Below are 22,498 nucleotides of genomic sequence, written 5' to 3'. Positions count from 1 at the left end.
CGACAACGGTGGATATCGGCGCCCCTTCGGTCCACCAATGAGCCGTTGATTGTTACTCGTGGTTGCACACTTTGTAGCAGTGTTGCCTCCTACGTGCTAGGGTCCTCCTCAAGGGCCCTTTGTTGTTACTTGGGGATTCGTACCTGGACGTTTCGACCACGAATCATCTTTAATACTTGTTATACACCCTTCCACCTAATTTAATGTATTTTCGACTCCTCAAATCTAGTCAAATAGACTAAGGCGTGGTAGTTACCCTTAGAACTAGTTTACGAACGTCATGGACGTTCTTGGACGTTTTAGTTCTTAAACTTCCTAATTGAACTTTATTCAATAAAACAGGTCTTACAACAGTGCTTAGACCCAATGAAACGTATGTTAGGCTCTAAGACTGGTCTTGTATTTTCAAAATGTTGCAGTGACTCTACAGTTAGATTTCCCTAGCCTCCTTCCTAGATTATTGCCAACTTGTCAATTGAAGTAGTTGTAGAAATTGATAGGCAAAAAGTCTCAAGAAGAAATGATCCACCTAGGCACATCAGAGCACGAGAGTTTTGGCATGAGTAAAATAGAGCAGAACTAGCCATACAATGAAATTACACAAAAAAAGACAGGGCCAAACAAAGAATTCCCGTCGACCCAAATGTGCCATCATGGGCACGAAGGTTCATTAATGACATACAAGCATTTAGGGCAGGTCATGAAATAGAGAAGACGATTATAGCTAATATCATTGTTGAGGCCACTGCAGCTAAAAACAATGGTGAAGCTCAGAGTCGCAACACTGCAGGCGCAATTGTCTTATTTTGGGACGACACTTCAGGTACTGATACCCCAAAAAATGAAGAAGCTGCATAAACAGGATCTCATTTTTACTTGTTCCTTTTTGTTTATTTTTTTTAAATCTTAGGTTTTTTCATTATTTTCATTTAAGGACAAATATTTTTAATTGTGGTAGGCTGAGGTTCACCTGCTTTTGGTTTTGTTGTGGTGAATATTTATGTCTTTTGATGTATGTTCGGGTTTTCTATTTAAATTGTGTTTTCAAAATTTGCTTACGCAAATTCTTGAGATTATGACTCTCTTTTGGGTCCTAATTTCATAATAATTTTGACCCTTAAGAAAAAAATTTCACTTTTGAAAATATCGCCACCTCTGTATTGAAAGTGGTTGTTCTTAAACAAATTTGAGTCTCGATTTCAATCAATATTGATGACTTGAAAAGTGCTCTCAATAGAAAAAACATAAATGTGCGACTACAAAGAGAATGAATGAAGTTACATAGGCAATTATATGTGAACTCATTGTATCTCATTGTGATTGGCCAATTATTGAACTGATTCTTTTGCAAGGGCCATTGAACACTAGCAAAAGTTTATTGTGTTTTTAATTGCAAGGACCCAAAAATGCTATAGGCTAAAATAGAGCCTAACATGTCTGTCATGAGCTTATAAGGTCCTAAAATTACGAAATATGGTGTTAAGAGTAAGTATACAAATTTTAGAGAATTTGGAGGTTAAACGTCCAAGAACGTCCAGTGATGTTTTACAGTTAGCCTTGGAACGTGCTAGTGTGCTTTAGTATGTTTCACGAGGATTTAGGTTCAGTTTGGGGCTTAAATTCATAGAGATGGTTACTAACATCTAGAAGGATGTATTTGTGGTGGAAAAATCTTATCATGACTCCCCAAGGACTACCCAAATATTCCTTGAGGAGGATCCAAAAGTAGGAAGCACATTGCCTTGCAATGTCATTTGACGACTTGCCATCGACGCCTCGTAGTGCAGGCTACGCCCTATAAACTGGGTGTGTAACTCCAATGAAGACCTGTAGTACGGTCCCGTAATTCCATCGACGGACTGTCTACTACAGGCATCATTTGGACCTGTACATTTTTCCTGCATTCTGTTAAATGAAGGGGTGAATTGGGAAATTCACCCCACGTCCAAATAAAGAAATGGGCGGTTATTTTAGGTAGTTTTAGGTATTTTATGACTATTTAAACAATATTAAAGCGAAATAGACTCTAGATTCCAAATTAAAACCTCTCTGTGATATTAGAACTCTAAAGAACACCGTTGAAAAAGATGAGAACTTGGAGGCTTCTCTTAGGATGAACTTCACCAAGGATTCAATCTAGTTTTAAGGCTCTAATATAAGGTATGTGAAGGTTTTTTCACCCATGGATTCTTTCATTCATGGAGTCCCCTAGTTAATCCTCAATTGTGAATCCAAAGAACCCCAATCTAGAGAGGGTTGTGGTTGCATTGTGGGCAAGGCTTGATTGTGTTCCCAATCTAGTGTGTAAAATTAAATTATGTTCATATAATTATTATGTGATATTTTCATGATGTTTTCATGGTTAATTGTAGTAATTGATGTTGAAGGTGATCATGGTGATTTTAGGCCATTAGTGGCTAGATGAAGGTTCTAAGTTGACTTTCTTAATTCAATTGTATTGTATGCTATTTGATATTGAACTAGGCCTAATTCTTATAGGTTGTTCTTGACTTGTAAAGAAAGAATTGAACCTATGTGATCATGGACACTTAGACCTACATTCTAATTGAACGAAGAAAATATGTAATTGAACATAGATCATGGTGAAGTGATGTTAATAATCTATTAGGGGTTGTTATGCAATTGATTCTAGGAATTTGTGGTTAAAGTCATTATGATGGAATTGATATGATATTTTCTTCTACACTTACACATGAACATGATAAGAGAAGTAAATTCTATCACATAGATGTACTCTAGGTTTACCTAAGAACCTAAAATTGATCAAGACATGATTAATTAGAATATCTTGAAGATGGAATGTATGATCACTTCCTGTGTAATAGACTTTGTGAGACAAGACCAACGCATGATAGCTTGAGATGGTGTACCTCATGATAGCTTGAGATGGTAGATCTCAAGGATACCTTGATAAAGTAAATGTCAAGGAAGCTTAAGTTGAAATAGTCATGGTAGCTTGAGATGTTGAATCTCATGGGAGCTTGAGTTGAATTACTCCCGGTAGCTTGAGGTGATGAACTTCATGGTAGCTTGGGATGGAGGAAGTAGACATTCTTATGTTTGTCCTGGTCTTGTATATCTAGGATGCTTGATCATGGTAACTTGTCTTGGTTTGGCCAAAACCACTTCATGGTAGCTCTAGGGGAAAGGCCTATACTCTCCTAATTGTATCTTGATTTGCATGTAAGGTGTATTTCATGAAATAGCTTCGGATTAGTTTCTCACGGTAGCTTAGGGTTGAGGATTCATTCTCCCCTATGGATTAGCTTGCATCTACATGATTGGTTGCATGGAGGTTAGGATGGTTTTATCCTTCCTTATTTAGCTTGGATAGTGTTAGTCTAGAGAAGTACTTAGTCTGGAAGGTAGTATGGGATGCTATCTATACATTGCACAAGTATGACTTCAATCTACCTTGGACATGACCCCTATATCATGTATTCTTAGCTTCAATAGTGACTACAGTTTCATTCCATGAAACGATTGACTTAAGATGATAGTTCCTTGTCAATAAGAAGTAGGTCTACTAGAGACTTTTTAACTAAAATGAAAGGGAATAGGGTGACTTCAAGATATGCCTAGCGTGTGAAGTAGTATGGGATGTTTCACATGCATTGCAGAAGTGTGCTTTTAGGTGGCCTAGGGGCATAGTGCTCATATGATTATGAAGAACCTAAGTCTTAATTATGATAGTGGATTTTGATCAAGAATGACGAAAGAGATGTACTTAGCTTTGGTAGTAGTATGCGATGCTACATTACGTTGCATAAGTATATTTGGAGGTGGCTAGTGAAGTAGTTCATTTGATATATGAAAGACAATGAGTTAAGTATGAACTCTTATATGCTTTATGATGATTTAATTATGCTTATGTTGTTCATGTTATGCTTATGTCTTGAGGAAATTCAGTTTCTTTGAAGGGTAGAGTTTCCAAGGCTTTCGAGAAGTGAAGATTGGTGATTCCTCATAGCATCCGAGGACATCACTCTTGTGTTGACTTTTATGTTCTTTTTAATGTTAAAATTTTATGGGTTGTGACCCAAAACTATTCTACTCATGATGTCATTGATGGTTTTTTAGACATGTGTTAGACGTTTTATGAAATGACTTTCGCATTATTTTTTTATTAAAGTTTTAATTCCGTACTTATTTTCATATATATACAATGAATGATGTCTAAGGGCTTGTAGAAGACCTCCAAGAGGTCAAATACGCTGTGTTCCGACTTGAAGGATGTCTTATCTTCTAGGGTGTACTTTGGGTGGTGGCAAACTTTGTATTAGAGCATAAGTTTATGAAACTAGGATATCTGAAAACCATATCTAGTAGAGTCTTATTCTTCGGTGTTATTGGCAGCACATATATGAGTAGGAGTCTAAGGGAGGGATGCTTAGTAAAGTTTCACTTTTTCATTCCTCAAGTCGTTCCATAGAGTTTGGCTTTAGTAAGCCCGTCTTCTAATGTTTGCCTATGATTTTGTTCAGGGTATGGCTAACACCAGGGCTAATGCTAGAAGCAAAGAAGATGGCATGGAGAATCAAGAGGTTCCTCCCCAAGGAATCAAGTCCCTCCTCAAGTTCCCAATGATCCTCAAGTGGGGAATGTGACTCTAGAGGAATTTAGGACTTCTATGAACTTATTGGCTCAAGCCTTGACGGCCCAAGCAAATAGGGAGGTGGTACAAAACCCTATAGGGGGGATGAGTGCTTATGGAATTATTCAGGATGAACCCTACGAAATTTAGTGGCTCCAAGGTGGAGGAAGGTCCTAATGGATTCATAGATGAGGTTTATAAGACTGTTATTGTTATGGGTTTGACTTCCAGGGAGAAAGAGGAGCTAGCTGCTTATTTATTGAAAGATGTAGCTCAAGTTTTTATGAAAAATGGAAGGATAATAGTCCAGTAAGGGAAGGTCCCATCTAGTGGGGGACTTTTAAGTCATCTTTCCTTGATAGGTTGCTTCCTAGGGAATTGAGGAAGGCTAAGTTGAGGGAATTTATAAACCTCAGTCAAGGCAAGTTGAGCGTGAAGGAGTATGCTTTGAAGTTCACTCAATTCTCTATGTATTCTCCAAGCTTCGTAGCAACCCTAAAAACTTGATGAATAGATCTATAATGGGGGTGTCCAATCTAGTAGAAAAAGAGTATCGTATAGAAATGCTTGTAGATGATATGTATATTTCCCAACTGATGGTGTTTGCTTAACAAATATAAGAGTTCAAGATTAAGGAGGAGAGAAAGCGATCTAGGATGGAAACTGAAGGGTCCGATGGACATTGTCGTTCCAAGAATTGGTAAAAGTCTTTCGGACATGGCTACTCTAATACTTCTATATATGAGAAGAGCAATGTGTACTCCCGACCTACTTGCACTATATGTGGCAAGAAACATGAGGGTAGGCGTTTGGCTGGTAGAGATGGTTGCTATGGGTGTGGTGAGAGTGTTCATATGATGAAAGATTGCCCTAAAACAAAAGCTAATGTTGAGAGAAGGCAAGCAAGTTGCTACTAATCAAGTAGAAGATGGTCCTCCAAAGAGGAATAGGTGTACTTAATTCATTAAACCTTATTCTTCACTACAAACTTTTGTTGGAACTTCACAAAGCTTTAGGCTCTTTGAGACACACTGTTCTGAAGGATATTTCACCCTATATGGGTGTATCCCCCAAGAATCAACAAGCTAATCTAGTATAGAATAGGAGCAAGAAACTAAAAAAGATTTAAGCCAGAAGAAAACCCAACACAACATGGTATAGGAAAGACATGGAAGAAACTCTCTTTGTTCTTATCTGCTATCCAAATCAATAGTGGGAGGATACATTATATAGCTAAAGAGTACAACCTCATATTAGGTTCTACCAATTGTTAGACAATAAATAGGTGTTAATGTCAATCAATAATAGAAGGAATTTTGTCAAATCGAAACGTTTGACAACTGCTAAAATTTCCTCAAAGGCAATTTAATTAGCATCAGATATGAAAAATGTTATCAAGAATAATGAATTTTTGAAATATTAATATTGATTTTCTAACAATCCCTACATATCTCATAAATATAATATGAAATAGAATGGAATAGAAGTTTGCTGATTATTTATTTATGAGTAAAATGTGTCGAATCTCGTGTCCATAGACTATGAACCATACCTAGATAAAATAAGATTAAACTTACAGAATAATAGGTGAAGTTTATAACTTCTATGAACAAATAATTCTTTTGTCAGTCGAACATCTTATTCTATCACATTGTATTCTCACAATCTTTTTCGTTATCATGGTTTTGCGCTAAGCAGCCATGCGTATGTCCTGGTATTCATGAGTGCTCTAGAAATATTACACAATTTCATAGAAGTGGCACCTTATTCATATAGGTCCAATCATCATGTGTATTCTACAGTTCAATACACCACCTACAAAGGAGATGACTTTGATTAAGAGCTTAATTCAGCCTCACTTTGCCTTGCAGACTATTGCACTATATTCACGCGTCATAGGAGGGACATAAATTTATAGTATTTACTTGATCAAGTAATGATTTATTATTACCCATATGAACCTAGTTCATGGGATCTCCAATCATATTTGTTGGGTTACAATCATTGTTGGTCGTCTCAAATGACAAAACTATTTCTCCCCTTGATGTTTCATTAGTCAGTGAATTCATTAGATTCAACTTTGACTACACATTATTTTTTGTAATTCCCTAACGCTTAACCCTGGGAGGGATTGGAACTCGAAGCAATTGCTGGCATCGAGCAGGCCCTTGTCCTGACTTAGTTGACTTAGCAGACAAATTTAAGCATATTTACAATGATCAATTGCACTTACTCAATTAACTTAATAATAAAACCTAGAATGTTAAAGAATCAAATATTCACTTGGCTAAAATTGCAACTCGAGTCTTTAACATTGAATGATATTGTAAAGACTAATGAACTAATAAACTATCTATCTATGAAATAGTGAAATACAAAAAGAGATGTTGGGACAAGACCCCAATAATCCTAATACCAAAAATACTAAAAGCAAAATAAAAGGATTCCTCTGAAGAAAGGAGGCTCACCAACAATCTCTGAGTGCTCAAGTTGGATCAATGAGGCGCTGGATACTTATTTTTGTTACCTGCATCATCATCTTAAGATGATCCAGGCCAACTAACATCAGTGCATTGAATGTAGAAGTATGGAAGTTGGAATGGTAAAAAACAATGGCATTATAGAGCTTCTGAAAAAAAACACCTACCTGACTCTTTTCATCTTATAAAATTAACTGAACTCATTTCATTATAAATCAGTTTAAAGTAGATGTAGTATAAAGAAAAACTCGTTTAAATATATGATGTCAATTCTACTTAAAAAAATAATACAACATTACTCTCGATGTATGTACAATACAATAACTGATGTATATGAAAGTACAATAACTTTTGTGGAAGATTCTCTATCCGACAACCATCACAATAAGCCTGAGTGATGGTACAATGCTTTACCTCACGTTGCCAAGAACAAATCTGTACCATGCCATCGGTATAGAACCTGAACTCACTAAGTGGATCCACTAGTCTATGCTAAAATGCATTAAGGAATCATCTAAAAAGTATGATCCTTTCTCTGCCCATGATAGCTACATGGTTTGTGGGGGGAATCTGAACTCACATATATTAGATCATATGCTTTTTTAAAACAATTTCTTCTCTGTGTAACAACCCCAAAAATGGATATATTATGCGATACTTAATGTGTCAAGCCTATGATTAGACCAGGGTTCACACTGATTGATGCGCGTAGAACCATACTCCGGAACCCTTTCTACATCCAAGCCAACTAACTCGGGGAGTTAGTTGAGCTAGGAATGGTTGGGTTCAACCATGTAGGGCTCTCGAATAGGAAGATTTACTTGAAATAGTCTTTACCGGACTTAAAAAGGGAAAATCTTAAGTTTAGAGGGTCTAGGGGTAAATATGGTCTTTTTCCAGGATAAGGGTAGTAATGTAATCACCCTAAATATTAAATTAATTATTTAATTAATATGGTGGAGGGGCATTTTGGGGAGAGAGGGACGAAATTGGGCTCTTGAAGTGAAGTCTTGCTCCACCCGGGTTCGAACCTAGATGGAACCAATGAATTAAATTGTTTTTAAGTTAAGTTGGTAAATTAAGGTAATTTATTTATATTTAATATTTATTAGCTGATTTTTAAATAAAAGTAAATCAGTTTATTAATAATTAAATAAAAACCTTATATGACTAAATCCTAAACTAGACTCCTAATCCTAAGAAAACTCTTCTCTCCCACGCTCATCTCTCTCTCACATCTCGATCACTCTCACTCACGATTCTCAATGCCAATAACTTCAAAAAACAGTAGGTAATTCTTACCCTTTTCCCTTTCCCAAGATACCCTTAAGGCTCAGATGAATCTACTCCATAACTAGGATTGTTCCCGTTCTTGTCGCACTCCTTGTCCTTAGTATCCCTTTGATCTCAATATGAAATAAGTTACAGATCATATTGTTGGTATGTTTGCTGGTAGTTTAAGTGTGCAGCGTCCCAAAAAGAACTATGCTAGGTGTCGTCGTGCTCACAGTGGAGATTGCAGACAGGGCACTAATGCCTGTTTCGGGTGCAGTAAGAGTGGGCATATGGTTAGAGACTTCCCAAAGAATAGAGGTCAGGTTGGAGGTAATGCTCAGCCTAGGCTTAATCTACAGGGTGCAACAGTAGTCAAGCCTCCTAAGAGGAACAAGTTCTTTGCCCGAAAGGACAGGGAGGAGCAGGAGAAGTCCGTTGATGTGGTCACAAGTATGCTGCAAGTATTCTCAACTTCTGTTTATGCTTTACATGATCCAGGGTCTACGCTTTCATTTGTAACTCCGTTGCTTGCTCTCACTTTTGAAATATTTCCTGAAGTTCTGCATGATCCTATAGTGGTTAGTACACCATTAGGAGAAACTGTAAGAACTGATAGAGTATACAAGGATTATCCAATAGTTGTAAGTGGTAAGACTATGTGTGCAGACTTGGTTGAGTTACATATGCATGATATTGGTGTTATCCTTGGCACGGACTGGCTTCATAGTTGTTATTCTTGTTTGGATTGTCGTAGTAGAGTGGTGAGATTTTGTTTCCCTAATGAAGAAGAACTAGTCTGGGAGGGGTACCGCTCGAGTCGTCCTAATCCCTTAATTTCAAACCTTAAGGCAAACAAAATGATGCACAAGGGGTTATTATGTCATATTGTGGGTGTTAATTATTTAGATCATGACATTCCTTCCATAGACTCAGTGCTTGTTGTGAATGAGTTCCTAGATGTATTTCCTGATGATTTGCCTGGAGTCCCTCCTTCACGAGATATTGACTTTTGTCTTGACTTAGAACCCGATACTAGACCAATTTCGATTCCTTCCTACAGAATGTATCCAACATAACTCAAAGAATTGAAGCTGCAGTTAAAACATCTTACTGATAAGGGTTTCATTTAGCCGAGCATATCTCCTTGGGGCGCTCCTGTGTTGTTTGTGAAAAGGAAGGATAGGACCCTTAGAATGTGTATCGATTAAATGCAGCTCAACAAGGTCACTATAAAGAATAAGTATCCACATCCCAGAATAGATGATTTGTTCGATCAGTTCCAAGGGTCTAGTTTTTTCTCTAAGATTGATCTTTGTTCAGGGTATCATCAGCTTAGGGTTAGGGATGGAGATATCCAAAAGAGATCCTTTCGTACCCGTTATGGTCACTATGAGTTCTTGGTTATGTCATTTGGTCTCACGAATGCACCTGCTGCATTTATGGATCTCATGAACAGTGACTTCCATGAAAACCTTGACTCGTTTGTCATAGTATTCATTGATGACATTCTCATCTACTCTAGGACCAAGGAAGAGCACGAACAACATTTTAGACTAACCTTGCAGGTACTTAGACAACATCAGTTCGACGCCAAATTCAGCAAGTGTGAATTTTGGCTTAGATCAGTAACCATCCTAGGTGATGATGTGTCCGATCAAGGTGTAGAGGTGGACCCAAGGATGACTGAGGTTGTTAAGAACTGGCCAAAACCTCATACTCCCGCAGATATCCGTACCTTCTTGGGATTGGCTGGTTACTACCGCAGGTTCATGGAGGGCTTTTCTTCTATTGCTGCCCTACTGACAACTCTGACTAAGAAGAAGACCAAGTTTGAATGGACGGAGGCTTGTGAGAAGAGCTTCCAGGAGCTCAAGTACAGACTCACTTCAGCCTGGTGCTTACTTTCTCTAAGTGTGGTGAGAATTACACTGTTTATTGTGATGCATCTAGGGTTGGTTTGGGTTGTGTTCTTATGCAGGGTGGTAAGGTGATAGCCTATGCATCCAGACAACTCAAGGTTCATGAGAAGAATTATCCCACTCTTGACTTGGAGTAAGCAGCTGTGGTGTTTGCACTGAAGCTGTGGAGGCACTACTTGTAGGGAGTGCATTTGGATGTGTTCACAGACCACAAGAGTCTCCATTACGTGCTCACACAGAGGGAGTTGAATCTGCATCAGCGGAGATGATAGGAGCTGTTGAAGGGTTATGACATCAATGTTAACTACCATCCAGGTAAGGCTAACATTGTAGCCAATGCTTTGAGCAAGATGAGCATGGGAAGTACAACCCACACTGGAATGAAAAGAAGGAGTTAGCGAAAGATGTACACAGACTGGCCTAACTAGGTGTACGATTTTTTGACTCTAGTAGTTGGGGTGTTTCAGTTCATCCTAGTTCTGAATCAGCCTAGGTAGTTGAAGTCAAGCAGGGTCAGCATCTCGATCCTGTGTTGATGGAGCTGAAGGACTCTGTGTTGTGAAAGATGAATGAGTCTTTCGCTTTGGGAGGTAATGGTATACTTAGGTATCAAGACAGGCTGTGTGTATCAGATGTGGATGATTTACAGACCACGGTTGTTGCAGAGGCCTATGGTTCCAGATATTCCATACATCCAGGTTCCACCAAGATGTATCATGATATTAAGAAGAGTTATTGGTGGGATGGCATGAAGAAAGACATTGCAGAATGTGGCCAGGTGTCCTAATTGACAGCAGGTTAAGGCAGAACATCTTAAGCCTAGCGGTCTTACTCAGATTATTGAGGTTCCGACATGGAGGTGGGAGGCCATTAATGTGGACTTCGTGGTTGGTCTTCCGAGGACTAGGAGACAGCATAACTCCATATGGGTTATTGTGGACAGATTGACTAAGTCTGCCCACTTTATCCCTATGAACTCTACTTACAGAGAAGAGATTGTGAAATGGCATGGGATTCCTCTGTCTATCATTTAAGATAGAGGAGCTCAGTTTACTTCACATTTCTGGAGATCTTTCTAGAAAAGCTTGGGCACGCAGGTAAAGCTTAGTACTGCCTTTCATCCTCAGACTGATGGGCAGGAAGAGCACACCATCCATACATTGGAGGACTTGTTGGGAGAGTGTGTGATTGACTTTAGGGGTAGCTGGGATGACCATTTGCCTTTGATAGAGTTCTCGTATAATAATAGCTATCACTCACGCATTGGAATGGCACCATTTGAGGCACTGTATGGTAGAAGGTGTAAATCTCTAGTTGGGTATGTCGAGGTTGGAGAGGCATCCATTTTGGGTCCAGACATCATTCATGAAGCTTTAGAGAATGTCAGAGTGATTAGGGACAGGTTGACTAGTGCTTATAGTCGACAGAAGTCATATGCAGACAACAGAAGGTGATGAGGTTTGGCAGGAAGGGGAAGTTGAGTTCGAGGTGTGTTTGGCCTTACAAGATCCTACAACGTGTTGGTTAGGTGGCCTATGAGTTGGCATTGCCTGCGGAGCTAGCTTCTGTCCATCCAGTCTTTCATGTATCCATCTTAAAGAAGTGCCTAGGTGATCCAACATCAATTCTATGTTTGGAAGGTTTGGAGGTCGATGAAGACTTTTCCTATGAGGAGGTACCTGTGGATATCTTAGACAGACAGGTCAAGCGGCTGAGGAACACGGAGATTGCCACAGTGAAGGTATTGTGGAGAAATGATCTTGTTGAGGGTGCTATGTGGGAGGCTGAGGCTTACATGAGATCTCGTTACCCTTTTTTTTTATCTCTTGAGGTTAGACTTCCTACTCTTAAGTCTAAGTTTCCTTAGTACTCCATATTTTTTTGCTCTTGCTTGGATGTGCATAGTAATTATGTTATGATCTGACTAGCATTACGCTAAATAGTGGTAGTGTCATTTGGGGATGAATGTTTCTAAGGGGGGGGGGGATAATGTAACAACCCAAAGATGGACATACGATGTGATACTTAATGTGTCAAGAATGCCTATGATTAGACCAGGATTCACACGGATTGATGCGCGTAGAACCAGACTTCGGAACCCTTGCTACATCAAATCTAACTAACTTGGGGAGTTAGTTGTGCTAGGAAAGGTTGGGTCCAACCATGTAGGTCTCTCGAATATGAAGATTTACTTGAAGGAGTCTTTATCGGACTTAAAAAGGGGAAATCTTAGGTTTGGAGGGTCTAGAGGTAAAATGGTCTTTTTCCAGGATAGGGGTAGTACCGTAATTACCCTAAATATATAATTAATTATTTAACTAATAAGGTGGAAGGGCATTTTGGGGAGAGAGGGCCGAAATTGGGCTCTTGAAGTGAAGTCTTGCTCCACCCAGGTTCGAACCTAGGTGGAAGCAATGAATTAAATTGTTTTTAATTTAAGTTGGTAAATTGAGGTAATTAATTTACATTTATTATTCATTAGATGATTTAAAATAAAGGTAACTCAGATTTTTAATAATAAATAAAAACCTTATTTGACTAAATCCTAAACTAGACTCCTAATCCTAAGAGAACTCTTCTCTCCCACGCTCATCTCTCTATCACGTCTCTATCACTCTCACTCACGATTCTCTCTGACAAATAACTTCAAAAAATAGTAGGTAAAACGAAGTTTGTTCGTCGAGATGGTGTTGACTTTGAGGGGATTTGGACGTGATTTTTGGAGAAGATTTTAGGCAACAAGTCGAGGCTTGAACGTCAAAAAAGGTATGGGTTTTCTTACTCTTGCTCCCTTTCCCAAGAGACCCTTAAGGCTCAGATGAATCTACTCGAAAACTAAGCTTGTTCCCGTTCTTGTCGAACTACTTGTTCCTAGTATCCCTTTGATCTCCTTGGTATGTTCGTTGGTAGTTAAAGTATGAAGTTTAATTTTCGTGATAATGTGTTCTTGATTATGTGTTTGGATTTTTAAGCATGTTAAGTTATGTCAAACGAAAGTATGTGAAAAATGATATGTTTTTATGGTTGAATTTTATGTGTGAATGTTTGTGTAAATCATGACGTGTAAAAGTTGTTTAATGTTTCTGGATGAAATGGTAATTCTTGGCTGAATATAATCATAAAAATGTTACACTTAAAGATGCACCAAATGATCCACGAAATGCCTTAAGAATTAACGTATGAATGGTGATAAAAAGAAACTGAAAACAAATTTCCAGCATTTGGTAGGTTGGGTTCGTCCAAACAAAATGGTACAAAATGCAATGAAAAATGAATGTAAAATAAGTGAGATCACTAAGGATTGAACCCAAGACATCATTACATGAAATCTACAAAAAAAAAATCAAAACATTAACACAAAAAATGATTGGAAGAGACTAAATTTCCAGCCTACTAGAAATTGTAGTCTTCACCAACTTAAAAAAAATGAGCTTGTTTTGAATTTTTTTTAAATATGAGGTCATTGGGGATTGAACCCATGACATTACTAAATGAAAATTTCATAAAAAAATCGTGAGAAAAATGCAAGGAAAAATAAATGTAGTGAGTGGGGATTGAACCCACAACCTCTTTAATGGATGAGAGAGTTAGGAGAAAATAAAAGAGAAAATAAATGTGGAGAGTGGGGATTGAACCCACAACCTCTTGGATAGGTGAGAAATTTAAGAGATAAATTAAAACAAAAATAATGAGCTTATAGGGGATTGAACCCACAACCTCCTTGACTTAAACGAAAAAAGGAGAGGAGAAAAAGAGAGGAAATATTATGGGGTTGATGGGGATCGAACTAGGGTCCCCCAAATCTGAAAAATATGATTATCAAGTTTAAAATAAGATTAAGTGTTGTCCAAAGAGATTCAAAATCGGGTTCCCTTGCCCAATTCCGTATTGATACATAAGTCATATGTAAGTAAATATTTAATGAATGATGCCTCTAAAGATCGAAATCAATATCTTGGCAAATCTACAAGATGCATAAGTCTTGTATCACATAATCTTGGTTAAATATAAATAACTTAGACAAACTATGAATGAATCCCCATGGCTTGTATGTATAGACTCATAAGTCTAGCATAAATTTAAAACTAAGTGAACCTAAGATGTATGTGATGAAATGATGTAACCCTAAAAGGGGTAAGTAAGAGTGTGAAACCCACTAAATGGCCAAGTGCATTGGCGTATGATAAAATGAACAATGAAATGATGAAGCGAACAAAGAAATGATGAAATGAACAATGAAATGATGAAACCCTAGAAGGGTTAAGTAAGAGTGTGTAACACACTAAACGGCCAAGTGCATTGGCATATGATGAAATGAACATTCACGTAAAAAGGGTTGAGTAATTATGAAGAGAAAATGTGCTAATGTTAATAAATGTGGTGACAACATGATATGAGGCTAATGTAAAAGATGAGAGCAATCTCAAATGAACCTAAGTAAATGTTACTAACACTTACTCACCTTTGAGAGTGTAAAGTTAATGAAGAGGCCAGTCTTTATGAACACTCTAATGAAATCATTGAGATTAACACACTTAATACTAATGATGAGATGAGAAATCATCTATTGAGCTATGATATTCTCATACTAGAAGCTAGCTTCCATGATTTATGAGTTGAATGTAATGGAACTTTATACTGAGCACCGATAGACTAGTTATGAGCTGTGATTCCTTCTTTCGGGAAGGGCGGAGGTTCACGTAACTCTCATGAGATGAGACTGTCTGGCATTCCGAGTATGGGTCTCCTTATGTTCCTAGTCTTCAAACCTATACTGCCAATATAGGTATCTGGCGAGGTTCAATTCCCATGTACGCTAGCATGTTTTGGATCAATTTGGCCGGTGATTCCACCTCTTTTCGGTGTGGGGTTTCATGACACTGGATTTCATGAGCAGCTCACATGATCTATGTCGGTTAAAGTTAAAGTTCCCAATGAATGAAGGAGGCCATCCTCAAATGATGCACATAACGAAACGAATGATATCTAAGGTGTTAGGATAGGATAATCAACAGGTGAGTTAGATTCAAGTAATGACATTAGGTCATTCTTCGTCATTGCACCATGAACCCGATGAAAGTCTTAAACTACATCCTAGGTATCACTGGTGTTTACACTGGCCCATGAGTGAAATGAAATGAAGTACGTATGAATGAATGAAGCAAACTCTGTTGCTAAAGAAGACTCCCTATTTGAGGTCCCATATGTTGAGCCCTAATTTTAGGGAAGTCTTAATGTCAAGTCCAATATTCCAAGGTCTCATGGCATACGAATGAATGATACGAACAACGTTATGTGTTATATGAATTATGATATGTGCTCTATGAAATATGTAATGTGTTGTTTGCAAAATGATAAGTTTGATGATACATGATACACTCATGGCATGACTTTCCAAATCCAAATTTGGCAAGTCTACTGACTTGAATTTCCATAAATCATATTGTTAGGAAAGAGCTATTCTTTCTCATGCATGTCCTTGGTGTGTGCTTGCATATACCCATACTTAGTACAAGTGTGTACTAATTTCATAAAAATATCTACTTTTAGGTGTAGGCACAGTTGGACGTTAGATCTTACAGTACGACGTTGCAGCTATCCGGACGTGGAGCTTTCATTAAGACTTGGTAGGCCCTCACGCCTTCGAGGCTATCTACTATTATTATCTAGCGTAGATGTAGGATTTATCTAGTGGAGCATGTTCCACTAGTGTTTCATTTCCCATTTCATTTAAGACTTTGTATTGGTGCCGTTTTGGCAATTACACAATTAATGTAGGTACGAACTATTTCTTTCATTTGATGATCTTAATGTTAGATGGTTGATGGTGAACAATTATACATGTAACAGAATGTTTAGTAAGTATGTTAGGAAACAAAAAGTTTCAAATTTTCCACTAAAATTAATCTAGATAAAGTACGAATGACGCATGTAGGCTTGTGTGCGACCTCTTAGAGGTCAACGACGCCGGTCACGTCTGGGGTTTAGACTCCGGTCATGACAAAGTTGGTCGGTCATGACAAAGTTTGTATCAGAGCACTAGGTTAAATTCCGAGGATAATAAGTTCACATCAACCACATTGAGTAGTTTCTAAGTCATGGTAGTGAAGTGCACCACTATCCTGGATTGGAGACTGCGTGATGCGTAGGAACATGTCCCTTCTTTTGATCTTATCGTGCCTTTTCTAATGTTTGACTTTCCTGATGTTACGAGCGTGTATAACATCAATCCCTATTTTTTTTTACAGAGAATGAACACTAGGAGAACTATTGGTAAGAGGAAAGGAGTAGTAGTTGATGGGAATAATCAGGTTCCACCCCAGGCTCCAGCTGAAGGAGTGTCTATACCGGTTAACCCAGCTGGGCTGACTGATGCGAAAGTGCGGGCATCTCTGGCCCAGATGGCACAAGCCATCAGTATGCTGGCCCAGGCCATGACTACCCAGGTCAACCAGCAGAATGTTGAGAGGGAGAACCCACCAGTGCGTAGCATGGCTGACAGGCTGAGATACTTCACGATGATAAACCCTCCTATTTTAACAGGGTATAAGACTTCAGAGGACCCCCAGGAGTTTGTGAATGAGGTACATAAGATTTTGGTGGCTATGGGGGCCACCGATACTGAGAAAGCAGAGTTGGCTTCCTATCAGCTCAAGGATGTTGCACAGACTTGGTGCAAGATGTGGAAGGATAGCCGAGCTTTGGGAGGAGTTCCGGTCAATTAGGAGCTATTTAAGACAGCCTTCCTGGGAGATTCTTTCCCGTGGAGATGAGGGAGGCGAAGGTTATGGAGTTTATCAACCTTAAGGAGGGATCAATGACAGTCAGGGAGTATTACCTGAAGTTTGTCAAACTATCCAGGTATATTATTTTCGCTAGTATCTAACAACAAGGATGAGATGAGTACTGAAGTTTGTTAAAATTATCCTGTTTATGCTACATCCCTCGTATCTAACAGCAGGGATGAGATGATCAGGTTCCTCACATGAATCAACGGAGATCTGGAGGAGGAGTATCGGTCTGCGATGCTCCATGATAAAATGGACCTCTCCAGGTTGATGGTGCATGTCCAGCAGGTAGAGTACAGTCGCAAAAAGAGGGGAGTTTGTGATACTAGGAGGCCGAAGTCACAAGATCAGGCAGGCCCCAGCCATGGAGGCCATAGAAACAATTTTGGCGTCCATGAGCAGCCCAAGTTCAAGAAGGGGCAGAAGAATTTTGGGAATTCTAATTCCCAGAGGAGTACAACACTTAGAGGAGGCAGACCTAAGACCAAGAAGGGCAATGAAGGTGAGATGCAGCGTGCCAAAAAGAACTGCGCTAAGTGTGGTCGTGATCACAGTGGAGAGTGCAGACAGGGCACTAATGCCTGCTTCGGGTGCAGTAAGAGTGGGCATATGGTAAGAGACTTCCCGAAGAACAGAGGTCAGGTTGGAGGTAATGCTCAGCCTAGGCTTAATCCACAAGGTGAAACAGTAGTCGAGCCTCCTAAGAGGAACAAGTTCTATGCCCTAAAGGACAGGTAGGAGCAGGAGAAGTCCGCTGATGTGGTCACAAGTATGCTGCAAGTATTCTCAACTTCTGTTTATGCTTCACTTGATCCAGGGTCTACGCTTTCATTTGTAACTCCTATGCTTGCTCTAACTTTTGAATTATTTCCAGAAGTTCTGTATGATCCTATAGTGGTTAGTACACCTTTAGGAGAAACTGTAAGAACTGATAGAGTATACAAGGATTGTCCAATAGTTGTATGTGGTAAGACTGTGTGTGCAGACATGGTTAAGTTACTTATGCATGATTTATGTGTTATCCTAGGCACGGACTGGCTTCATAGTTGTTATTCTTGTTTGGATTGTCGTAGTAGAGTGGTGAGATTTTGTTTCCCTAATGAAGAGGAACTAGTCTGGGAGGGGTATAACTCGATTCATTCTAATCCCTTAATTTCAAACCTTAAAACCAATAAAATGATGTCCAAGGGGTTTTTATGTCATATTAAGAGTGTTAATTATTTAGATCATGACATTCCTTCCATAGACTCAGTGCCTATTGTGAATGAGTTCCTAGATGTATTTCCTGATGATTTCCCTGGAGTCCCTCCTTCACGAGATATTGACTTTTGTATCGACTTAGAAACCGATAATAAACCAATTTTGATTCCTCCCTACAGAATGGCTCTAGCTGAACTCAAAGAGTTGAAGCTGCAGTTAAAACATCTCACTGATAAGGGTTTCATTCAGTCGAGGATATCTTCTTGGGGCGCTCCAGTGTTGTTTGTGAAAAAGATGGATGAGACCCTTAGAATGTGTATCGATTATCGGCATCTCAACGACGTAACTATAAAGAATAAGTATCCACTTCCCAAATAGATGATTTGTTCAATCAGCTCCATGGGTCTAGTTTTTTCTATAAGATTGATCTTTGTTCATGGTATCATAAGCTTAGGATTAGGGATGGAGATATCCCAAAGACAGCCTTTCGTACCCGTTATGGTCATTATGAGTTCTTGGTTATGTCATTTGGTCTCACGAATGCACCTGCTGTATTTATGGATCTCATGAATAGGGTCTTCCGTGAATACCTTGACTCTTTCGCCATAGTATTCATTGATGACATTCTCATCTACTCTAGGACCAAGGAAGAGCATGAACAACATTTGACACTAACCTTGCAGGTACTTCGACAACATCAGTTCGACGCCAAATTCAGTAAGTGTGAATTTTGGCTTAGATCAGTAACCTTCCTGGGTCATGTTGTGTCCGATCAAGGTGTAGAGGTGGACCCAGGATGACTGAGGCTGTTAAGAACTGGCAAAAACCTCTTACTCCCATGGATATCCGTAGCTTCTTGGGGTTGGCTGGTTACTACCACAGATTCGTGGAGGGCTTTTCTTCCATTGTTGCCCCACTTACAACTCTGACTAAGAAGAAGGCCAAGTTTGAATGGACGGAGGCTCGTGAGAAGAGTTTTCAGGAGCTCAAGTACAGACTCACTTTAGCCCTGGTGCTTACTTTCTCTAAGTGTGGTGAGAATTACATCGTTTATTGTGATGCATCTAGGGTTGGTTTGGGTTGTGTTCTTATGTAGGGTGGTAAGCTGATAGCCTATGCATCCAGACAGCTCAAGGTTCATGAGAAGAATTATCCCACTCATGACCTGGAGTAAGCAGTTGTGGTGTTTGCACAGAAGCTGTGGAGGCACTACTTGTAGGGAGTGCATGTGGATGTGTTCACAGACCACAAGAGTCTCTAGTACATATTCACACAGAGGGAGTTGAATCTACGTCAGCGGAGATGGTTGGAGCAGTTGAAGGAATATGACATGAATGATCACTACCATCCAGGTAAGGCTAACATTGTAGCCGATGCTTTTAGCAAGATGAGCATGGGAAGTACAACCCACACAGAGGATGAAAAGAAGCAGTTAGCGAAATATGTACACAGACAGGCCAGACTAAGTGTGCGATTTGTTCACTCTAGTAATGGGGGTGTTTCAGTTCATCCTAGTTCTTAATCATCCTGGTAGTTGAAGTCAAGAAGGGTGAGCATTTCGATCCTGTGTTGATTGAGATGAAGGACTCTGTGTTGATAATGATGAATGAATCTTTTGCTTTGGGAGGTGATAGTATACTTAGGTATCAAGATAAGCTGTGTGTACAAGATATGGATGATTTACGGACCAGGATTATTGCAGAGGCCCATGGTTCAAGATATTCCATACATCCAGGTTCTACTAAGATGTATCATGATCTTAAGCAGAGTTATTGGTGGTATGGAATGAAGAAAGACATTGCAGAATATGTGGCCAGGTGTCCTAATTGACAGCAGGATAAGGCAGAACATCTTAAGCCTGGCGGTCTTACTCAGATTATTGAGGTTCCGACTTGGAAGTGGGAGGCCATTAATATGGATTTCGTGGTTGGTCTTCCGAGGACTAGAAGACAGCATGACTCCATATGGGTTATTGTGGACAAATTGACTAAGTCTCCCACTTTATACCTGTGAACTCTTCTTATAAAGCCGAGGATTATGCGAGACTCTACATAGATGAGATTGTGACATGGCATGGGATTCCTCTGTCTATCATTTAAGATAGAGCAGCTCAGTTTACTTCACAATTTTGGAGATCTTTCTAGAAAAGCTTGGGCACGCAGGTAAAGCTTAGTACTGCCTTTCATCCTCAGACTGATTGGGTAGGTAGAGCGCACCATTCAGACATTAGAGGACATGTTGAGAGAGTGTGTGATTAACTTTAGGGGTAGCTGGGATGAACATTTTCCTTTGATAGACTTCTCGTATAATAAAAGCTATCACTCCGACATTGGGATGGCACCATTTGAGGCACTATATGGTAGAATGTGTAGATCTCAGTTGGGTAGTTCGAGGTTGGAGAGTCATCCATTTTGAATCCAGACATCATTCTTACTCTTGTTTTCTTTCCCAAGAGACCCTTAAGGCTCAGATGAATCTACTCAAAAACTAGGGTTGTTCCCGTTTTTGTCGAACTCTTTGTCCCTAGTATCCCTTTGATCTCAATGTGAAATAGGTTAGAGATCATGTTGTTGGTATGTTTGCTGGTATTTTATGTATGAATTTTGATTTTCATGATAATGTGTTATGGTTTATGTGTTTGGATATGTAAGCATGTTAAGTTATGTCAACCGAAAGAATGTGAAAAATGATATGTTTTTATGGTTGAATTTTATGTGCTAATGTTTGTGTAAATCATGATGTGTAAAAGTGGTGTAATGTTGCTGGATTAAATGGTAATTCTTGGCTGAATATAATCATAAAAAGATTACACTTAAAGATGCACCAAATGATCCACGAAATGCCTTAAGAATTAGCATATGAATGATGACAAAAAGAAGCTGAAAATAGTGAAAAAATTTCCAGCATTTGGTAGGTTGGGTTCGGCCAAACAAAATGGTACAAAATGCAATAAAAAATGAATGTAAAAAAGTGAAATCACTAAGGATTGAACCCAAGACATCATTACATGAAAGCTACAAAAAAATTAACAAAAGATTAAGACAAAAATGGATTGGAAGAGACAAAATATCTAGCCTGCTGGAATTTGGAAATTGTAGTCTCGGCCAACATTTAAAAAATGAGCTTCGTTTGAATTTTTTTTTAAATTTTAGGTCATTGGGGATTGAACCCATGACATCACTAAATGAAAATTTCATAAAAATTTCGTGAGAAAAATGCTAGGAAAATAGATGTGGTGAGTGGGGATTGAACCCACAACCTCTTGAATAGATGAGAGAGTTAGGAGAAAAATAAAAGAGAAATAAATGTGGAGAGTGGGGATTGAACCCACAACCTCTTGGATGGGTGAGAAAGTTAAGATATAAATTAAAAGAAAAATAATGAACTTGTGGGGGATTGAACCCACATCCTCCTTGACATAAACCAAAAAGGAGAGGAGAAAAAGAGAGGAAATATTATGGGGTTGATGGGTATCGAACTAGGGTCCCCCAAATCTGAAAATTGCGATTATCAAGTTTAAAATAAGATAAAGTGTTGTCCAAGGGATTCGAAATTGGGTTCCCTTGCCCAATTTCGTATTGATACATATGTCATACGTTAGTAAATATTTAATGAATGATGCCTCTAAAGATTGAAATCAATATCTTGGCATATCTACAAGATGCATATGTCTTGTACCACATACTCTCGGGTAAATATGAATCACTTAGACAAACTATGAATGAAGACATATGGCTTGTATGTACAGACTCATAAGTCTAGAATAAATTTAAAAGTAAGTGATCATAAAATGTATGTGATGAAATGATGTAACCCTAAAAGGGGTAAGTAAGAGTGTGAAACACACTACATGGCCAAGTGCACTGACATATGATGAAATGAACAATGAAATGATGAAATCAACAATGAAATGATGAAATGAACAATGAAATGATGAAACCCTAGAAGGGTTAAGTAAGAGTGTGAAACACAATAAATGGCCAAGTGCATTGGCATATGATGAAATGAAAATTCATGTAAAAAGGGTTGAGTAATTATGAAGAGAAAATGTGCTAATGTTAAAGAATGTGGTGACAACATGATATGAGGCTAATGTAAAATATAGAGCAATCTCAAATGAGTTGGTAAATGTTACTAAAACGTACTCACCTGTGAGAGTGTAAAGTTAATGAAGAGACAAATCTCTATGAACCTATACTGCCAATATAGGGATTTGGCGGG

The sequence above is a fragment of the Solanum pennellii genome, chromosome 6 (genome assembly GCF_001406875.1).
Source record: "Solanum pennellii chromosome 6, SPENNV200".
Classification (NCBI taxonomy): Eukaryota; Viridiplantae; Streptophyta; class Magnoliopsida; order Solanales; family Solanaceae; genus Solanum; species Solanum pennellii.
The sequence above is the reverse complement of the archived record's forward strand: the minus strand, read 5'-3'. Positions refer to the sequence as shown.